The 7901-nt window shown below is 51.8% G+C and overlaps 2 non-coding genes and 1 pseudogene across 2 annotated transcripts; all 3 read right to left on the reverse strand.

The window, feature by feature from the left end:
* Positions 1-253: 253 nt before the first annotated feature.
* Positions 254-435, reverse strand: LOC135245389 (U2 spliceosomal RNA). The gene has a single exon (XR_010327217.1). It is a non-coding gene; the product is annotated as a U2 spliceosomal RNA (small nuclear RNA).
* A 5680-nt stretch (positions 436-6115) lies between these two features.
* LOC135245374 (U5 spliceosomal RNA) lies at positions 6116-6231 on the reverse strand. The gene has a single exon (XR_010327206.1). It is a non-coding gene; the product is annotated as a U5 spliceosomal RNA (small nuclear RNA).
* A 571-nt stretch (positions 6232-6802) lies between these two features.
* On the reverse strand, positions 6803-6979 carry LOC135245388 (U2 spliceosomal RNA; annotated as a pseudogene).
* Between the last annotated feature and the right edge of the window lie 922 nt (positions 6980-7901).

Here is a 7901-nt window from a genome sequence, read left to right on the forward strand (position 1 = left end):
CCTGTACCCTGGCCTCCCTTTCTTCTCCTCTCTTAGGCCTCGCCTTCTCTCCCCCCACTGCCGAAGGAAGCGTATGAGCTGGGCTTTGCCTTGCAGTCCTTCTGGGCATGGCCTGCAGCGCCACACTTCGGGCAGGTTCTAGGTGCAGGGCAGTCCTGCAAAAAAAAAACCCGCAAGGACTCAGTTGCTTGTCTACTCCATGAAGAAGAAGAAAAAGCAGCAGCAGCATTCGCCCTTCCTTTGCACCCAAAAATAGAGGCGCACCGTTCCCGGACGTACTGCAATACCGGGTCGATGCGTGGAGCGGACGGAGCAAGCTCCTTCTCCGACTCCCAGTCTCAAAAATCCGTTTAATATGTAGTCCCCAGATAGGAGACGTATCAGATATTAAACTGATAAGAACAGATTTTTTTTTTTTTTTTTAAATAGAAAAATGTCGTCATCCAATACAGAAATCACAATACGAAATTACCCACATTGAAAATTCATCACACAATACAGACATCACAAGACAAATTGCATACATTGAAATTATAAAACAAAAACAAAAAAAAAACCTACCTGCCATAAGCCCAAGACAACTAATACAATCCTAATAAACTACTATGACTATTAATGAAAAAAAATTAATGAAGATACCCTATTGCAACATCAATAACAAATGAAATGACACAGATAACTTACTCAACATAGTTTCCCCATTACATTTCCATCAAGCTTACGTATTAATACGTGTAATAGTAAACCACAGTACTTACAACCACTTCGTGCACATCCTGGACCGCATCAGAACATAAACAGCCCCTTCCACCTCTCCTTGGCTGCATGGTATCCAAGACTGCGCACATCCTTCCTCATCCTTCCCTTCAATTCCCAACATACCTTCTCATATACCTTCCTTACACCCCTTTCCTTCCCCGATTTAACCAATAACGCTCTTGCGTCCCAAATCCCTCTCTTCCCCATGCTAATCACCAGCCACAGCATAAGAAATACCCCACCTGTGCCCATTCAAGCCCTTAAAATTTTCTCATAATTTAACACAAACCCCTCCTCCACCCTTTCCAACAGATTCCCCAGCAGGACCCAAACCTCCCTTGCAAAATCACACTCCCACAGCACATGCCGAATAGTTTCCTCCTTCCTACAGTCGCCCCTTGGACAATTTGGACTCCTTGTCAATTTGTGCCTGTACAGTGTGTCCCTCACAGGCAGCCTGCCATGGAGAGACAGCCAATTCAAATCCTGCGACTTATGGTCCAGCCACTTAGGCTGAACCCTACGCCATACAGTGTTGCTGATCCCCACCACAGCCGGCCCTCTACAGAGCTCTTCCCTCATCACACTGTACAAAGCCCTCAAGTAGTCTTCCACAGCAACCCCTTCCGGCAACCTCCTAACCCACTGCACTCCGTGACGGTAGTGCCACGGCAACCTTTCCGCCTTCGGAGTCAGATTCGTCCACTCCCGCACCACCCGCCTCAAAGGCCAAGAAAGCCACAGCTTAACAAAAAACTGGCAGGGATGCTCAACTTTAGCCACCAGGCCCACACACAAATTTGCCACAAAAATACTGTCCAGTTTTAAAGGGAAATGGGGTACTCCCCGGCCCCCTGCCTTCACCTCCCTGTACATTACCACCCGTGCAATGTACTCGTACTTACCTCCCCAAACAAAATTAAAAACCTGTCTGACCACATCCCTCCTCAACCTTGCTGGCAGGGGGTACACCCGTGCCAAGTACAGCAAGACAGGGAGAACCACCACCTTCAACACTAACACCTTACCTGCTAGAGATAGATTCCTCCCCTTCCACCTGCCTAGTGCTCGCTGCACCTTCGCCAATTTCCCTCTCCAATTGTACTGTGCCGCCCATTGCCCCGTGAAAAAAACTCCTACAATTTTGATGGGCCCCTCGCTCAGCGTTAGCCCCCCAGGGACGTCCTGCCTCCCATCCCACTTCCCAAAGTACGCCACCTGAGACTTCTCTCGGTTCAACAAGGTCCCAGAAGCCTGGCCAAACCCATCCAAGAGCTCCAAAGCCCTCACTAATGCTCAATCTGATTGTAAAAACAGAACAGTGTCATCAGCATACTGTGCTATTTTAACCACCCTGCCACCACTCCCTGGCACCAAAACCCCATCGACCCTGGGGTCCGCCCTCACTGCAGCTGAAAAGGGCTCCATGTACAACACATAGAGCAGCTGTGAGAGCGGACACCCCTGCCGCACGCCCGACTTCTGAAACACCACATCCCCTAAGTGACCATTAATATTCACCCGGCTACCTACCATTCTATACAAAATACCTACCTATTCCACAAATCCAGGACCAAACCCCAACTGTGCCAGCACCCCAGCCATGAACCCGTGATGCACGTGATCAAAGGCCTTCTCTTGGTCCAGGCTCACCACCATAAGGTGGAGAGCCCGGTCCTCGGCCCACGCCACAACATCACGGATGAGCTGGAGGTTCCACAGCGCACTGCGCCCAGGAACCCCACACGTCTGCTCCTGGTGAACTATGCTCGCCATGACCCTTTTTAACCGCTCCGTGAGCACCTTAGCGTACAGCTTGTAATCACAACAAAACATAGTCAACGGCCGCCAGTTTTTGAGGTCTCTCTCATCCCCTTTTTTATATAAGAGCGACAGTACGCCCTCCCTCATTGATGCCCCTAACTCCCCCCTCTCCTTAATGTCCCTACCTACCTCAAACTGGGCCTAGCACATCCCAAAACTTCCCGTAAAATTCCACCGGGAGCCCATCCATACCAGGCACCCTTCCTTTCCTCATGGCCTTCATGGCCACTGTCATTTCCTTCAATTCCACAGGCCTATCCAAGAGCTCTCTCTCCTCGCTAGTTAGCCTGCTAGAAAGATGGTTTAAAAAACAATCCTCCCTACCTGCCCCAACCTCCCGCTCTCCAAAGAGGGCTCCATAGAAGCGGTGTGCCACCGCCCCCATTCCCCCTGCCTCTGAGACCACCTGCCCGTCCTCCCCACAGAGCCCAGTGATGACGTGCTTTTTCTGTGCGTCCCTCACCGCCCCAAAAAAATACTCAGAACAAGTCTCCCCCTTCTCCAGCTTCTCGCTCTGCGCACGGAAGAGAAAGCCCTTCGCTCTTTCCTCATGCAAGGCCCTTAGCTGCCTCTTAAGCCCTTCTGCCTTGCGATAATTAAAACCAGCTCCTCCGTTGTTGGCATAGTAAAGGGCCTCGAGCTGCGCCTGCAGCCCCGCCGCCACCCTCTCCCTCGCCCTCCTACGCCTCCCACAATAGCTCTGTGCCAACCTGCGGATCTTGACCTTGATCCCCTCCCACCACTCTGTGATGGAAGGAGACAGGCTCTTCACACTAACCCACCCCTCAAAATGTGAATAAAAGGAATCTCTAAAGGCCTTCTCCATGATCTCAGTGTTCAGCCTCCAGTAACCAGGACCAAACACCGGAGCACGTAACCCCAAGGTCACACTGAGCCCCTCATGGTCTGAAAACCATAAAGGACTCAGTGCAACTGACTCTAAACACGCAGCAGAAGACACAAAGAAATAGTCAAGCCTGCCACAAGCCCCCCTGGAATTCCTCCAGGTCGTCCCAATCTCCCCAGGACAGCACTGCTTATATGCATCTGCCAAGGAAAACCTCCCAAGCAGATCCCTCAGCACAGCCACACTCGCATCATACCGTCCACCAGCCCCACCACTCCCCAAGTCTAAATTAAAATCCCCCCCCAGTACAATATGCCTGTTGGTGACAAAAAAAAACCCAACTCCTCAAACAGAGCAGCCCTCTGCGCAGACACAGTCTGCGCGTAAACACAAATTAATCTTAAATTATGACCATACCATTTAACATCAACCCCTATTGCCCTCCCCTGAAGTACCATGAAACTTTCTTCAATAACAAAGGAGTCATCCCCAAACAAAATGCCAACCCCCGAAGAATGCACCCCACCCACACTCCAAAATGATTCCCCTTTCCTCCATTCCCTGCTGAAAATCAAAACATCCTCTCTGTCACGAAGGTGTACTTCTTGAACAAAACATACACTAAAGGAAATGGAAGACAAATAAGAAAAAACAGCCGTTCTTTTAGCTTTGAATCTTCAACCCCTAGCATTAACTGAAAAAACCTTTAATGAGCCCATTGCCCTGAAACAAATTAAAAGAAGTTCTTACCCCAAAACAATGTTCGCTCAGGCTATGTTGGACTCCGCCGACAAATACTCAATCTCATTTAGCCCCTCTGCCGAAAAGACAGGGTCCACATTCCTCATATCCGGTGACAACAAAATGTCCGGATCTAAAAGTGGAAAGTCACTCCAATCCACCGGACCTGCGGGTTCCAGGCTTTCCCCCCTGCTGGCTTTAGGAGAAGCTGAAGGAGAGGGCTCCGACTCCATGTCCACTACGGGCTCACGGGCCTTCTTCCTTCTTCTGATCTCCACAGCCGCCTTTGGCTACTTGGGGACTTGTGGCCCTTCCTCCGAAGAAGAAGACTGCTGCCCCCTATCTACGCCTCCCTTCTTCTCCTTCTTGCCCTTTGGCCTCACCACAGGGTCCCCCTGGCCAGATGGCAGGGAGCCCTCAGCAACCGCATGGCTCCCTGCTTCATCCTCCTGCTTTCCTGCTAGCGCCCCCGTGCTGCTCTCACCCTCTGCAGGCTTGATCTCCGGTGTCACTGCCTCCTCTGGCTCTTTCTCTGCAGATGCGCTGGCCCCCACCTGCCCGGCCTGGTCCTGCGGGCCTGCTGCTCCAGTCCTTTGTCCCTTCGAGCCCTCCAGCCCTCCAGCCTGGTTCCTTGGGCTTGCTCCTCCCGCTACAGCCTCAGCGTACGTCGGCCTCCTCTGGGGACACTGCCAATACACGTGCCTCTCTTGCCCACACAAATTGCAAATTTTCGCACTGGGGCAGTCGCGCATTACGTGGCCCTCCTGCCCACAGTTACGGCACTTGAACACGTCGAAGGCCTGACACTTACGGCAATACTTCGGCTGCCTGGCGTAAAGCAAGTAGCCACGATCCCCACCGATGCTGAAGGACGCCGGGGGGTGAGCAAACCCGTCAAAACCGTCCGGATCCGGGCGCAGCAGCACTTGGGCATTTGGAATGGGAAGCGTCAGGTCCATCTCGTCCAGCATCATCCGAGCATTAGGCAGGACATCTACGTACCGCGCCAGAAATGCCTGCATGGTCTCCAGGGTCACAAAGGGGTTGAACACGTGGATGGTGATAACCCTGTAGTTCAACCGCCAAAGTGACCTCACCCAGAAGTTCCTCAGAGCAGGGGAATCCGCAGTCTTATTGCAGGCCTCCTCCACCATCCTGAATACCTCCTTTGTCTCCAGTGTGACATCAAAAAACTTCTGCGCGTTGTTCCTCTGCACACACTTGACATCAGCGATCTTCAGTCCCAAGTGGCCCACCAACACTTCTCTGTTGAAACGAAGCCTCTCGTAGAAAGCTTCGCCTTCCACCTCTCGCCACAGGAACCTGAACGAATTGCGGATACTCATCCCTGCAGCGTCTGGTCTCTCCATGCCCTCAAGGTTGAATTGAGGCACCAAAAAAGGAAAAAAAAAACACCTGAAACCCCTAGCTGGGTTCAGTGATAAGCTGGAACCAATTAATCACAGAACTTCCCCACCAAGAGGTAACCGACAAAAAACTCTTGCACCTTGTGAAAAATCAATTGAAAAGCAATGCTAAAGAATGCAAAGAATCTTAGCCAAAAGGCCGAGAAGCGATGGCCTGAAAATTGGCCACAGCTGGCCGCCGCCGCCCAGGGGGCCGGGAATCCGATCGCGGGGTCCGGCCGGACCAAGTCCCCGCTCGCCATTGGTTCGGGGCCCCCTCGACGCTTCCCCCGGGATCTCTGGCCGTCACCTCAGCTCCACCCACAAAGCCCCACGTCCCCTGCCACGGTAGCTACCTGCATGCTAAAGGCTCTTATCGCTGTTTAATTACACAAGCACTCGCAGAACAGCTATGTAATTGCCTAGCTAAGCAAGCAAGGAGACAGTCCATACTCTATAACACATGTACCTGACAAGTCACAAACCAGGGACACATGGCAACAAGTCATCAACAAGCTCTCTTAAGAACAGAAAAGTCGCCCCGTCCGGCGGACGGAGCATCTAAAAATAGCACAAACTCAGGAGTGTTCCTCTCCACGGAAATCTTTAGTAAAAGGCGAAAGATTTGTGCGTGATGAAGAGAAACCCGAGCACACGTGGCCTCTCGCCGTCACCAGCCGCCGTAGGCCCTCCTGGCCCGAAACCGCAGGCCCGGAGTTGTCCGCCGGCGCCCCCGCGTGTTATCCGCGGAAGAGAGAGAGGAGACGCAATAACCGCCCGACTGGCAGAGGGCGCGAGCGAGCCACGGACCGCTGCAAACCAGCTCGCTAGCTGACTTACTTAACCAACTTCACTTACCCAGCTAGCTGACGAAGAAAGATAGAAAGAACGAAAGAAAGACACACGATAAAACTATTTCTTTTATAAAAAATAAAAAAAAACCCCCACAAGGACTCTCTTGCTTGTCTACTCCATAAAGAAGAAGACATTACATTACATTACAGGCATTTGGCAGACGCTCTTATCCAGAGCGACGTACAACAAAGTGTATAACCATAACCAGGAACAAGTATGACGAAACCCCTAGAGAGAAGTACCGGTCCAAGTGCAGGGAACAACCGCATAGTTCAACTTGGACCCTGAAGGTTAAACTGATTAACACTAAACAGAAGAAGAAGAAGAAGAAAAAAAGCAGCAGCATTCGCCCTTCCTTTGCACCCAAAAATAGAGGCGCACCGTTCCCGGACGTACTGCAATACCGGGTCGATGCGTGGAGCGGACGGAGCAAGCTCCTTCTCCGACTCCCAGTCTCAAAAATCCGTTTAATATGTAGTCCCCAGATAGGAGACGTATCAGATATTAAACTGATAAGAACAGATTTAAAAAAAAAAAAAAAAAAAATTTTTATTAGAAATGTCTTGCACATTATGTACAAAGGAGCTATTTACAGTATGAATCAAATAACGTATGCCCAACCTTTACACATACATTCCCACACAGCCCTTTAACCCAACATTATAGCACGTAATTCACTCCACTCCCATAATAAAGACAGCAACACGCAATGTAGATTATAACACTAATTCTTTCTAAACCATAATACAATGAAGAAAACAAGCCCTTCAAAAGCGGAGAACCTTCTCCAGCCCCCCCCAATGATGCCGAACCCAGTCCCATCCCCGCCCAACCCCATCGACCCTCACCCGCAGTGCCACCCTCCCCTGGAACCTGTGATAGAGCTGGCTGGGACTCAACCCCTGCGCCCTCCTCCCCACCACCGCCCTCCTGTCCTCCCACAGTACCCATTTGGCGTAGCCAAGTAAGTCCCAGAGCACCCCTTGAGACAGCGACCCCGACACCACTGTTTCCTGCCTGAACAGCACTCCACCCCTGGTCAGTGTGAGTCGAGGCACTATCCTCCTCTGGAGGCCCTGTATCAAGCCCCAATAAACCCTGGAAAAGGGACACTCCCAAAAGGCATGCATGACCGTCTCTACGGCCCCACACCCCCTCGGACATATAGGACTTGCTGTGCACCTATGCCGATGCAAAACCTCCCGGACCGGCAACCACCCCATGGCACAGAGCCAGTGGAGGTCACGCACCTCTCCTGGTGCCCTCCCCCCACTCACCCCTCTCCAATCTATGCCAATGGGGGCACCCTGGGGAGACGTTGCCTGCCTGCCTGCCAGTGAAGCATACCACTCTCTGTGCTGCAGCAGGCTTTCCCTCGTCACCAAACCAGGGCACTGCCTGAGGAAGCGCACCACAGCCTGGTATGCGGGGGACAAAGTGTCGGCTTGTGGCGCCACGTGTCAAACGCA

This window comes from Anguilla rostrata, chromosome 18 (genome assembly GCF_018555375.3).
Source record: "Anguilla rostrata isolate EN2019 chromosome 18, ASM1855537v3, whole genome shotgun sequence".
Lineage (NCBI taxonomy): Eukaryota > Metazoa > Chordata > Actinopteri > Anguilliformes > Anguillidae > Anguilla > Anguilla rostrata.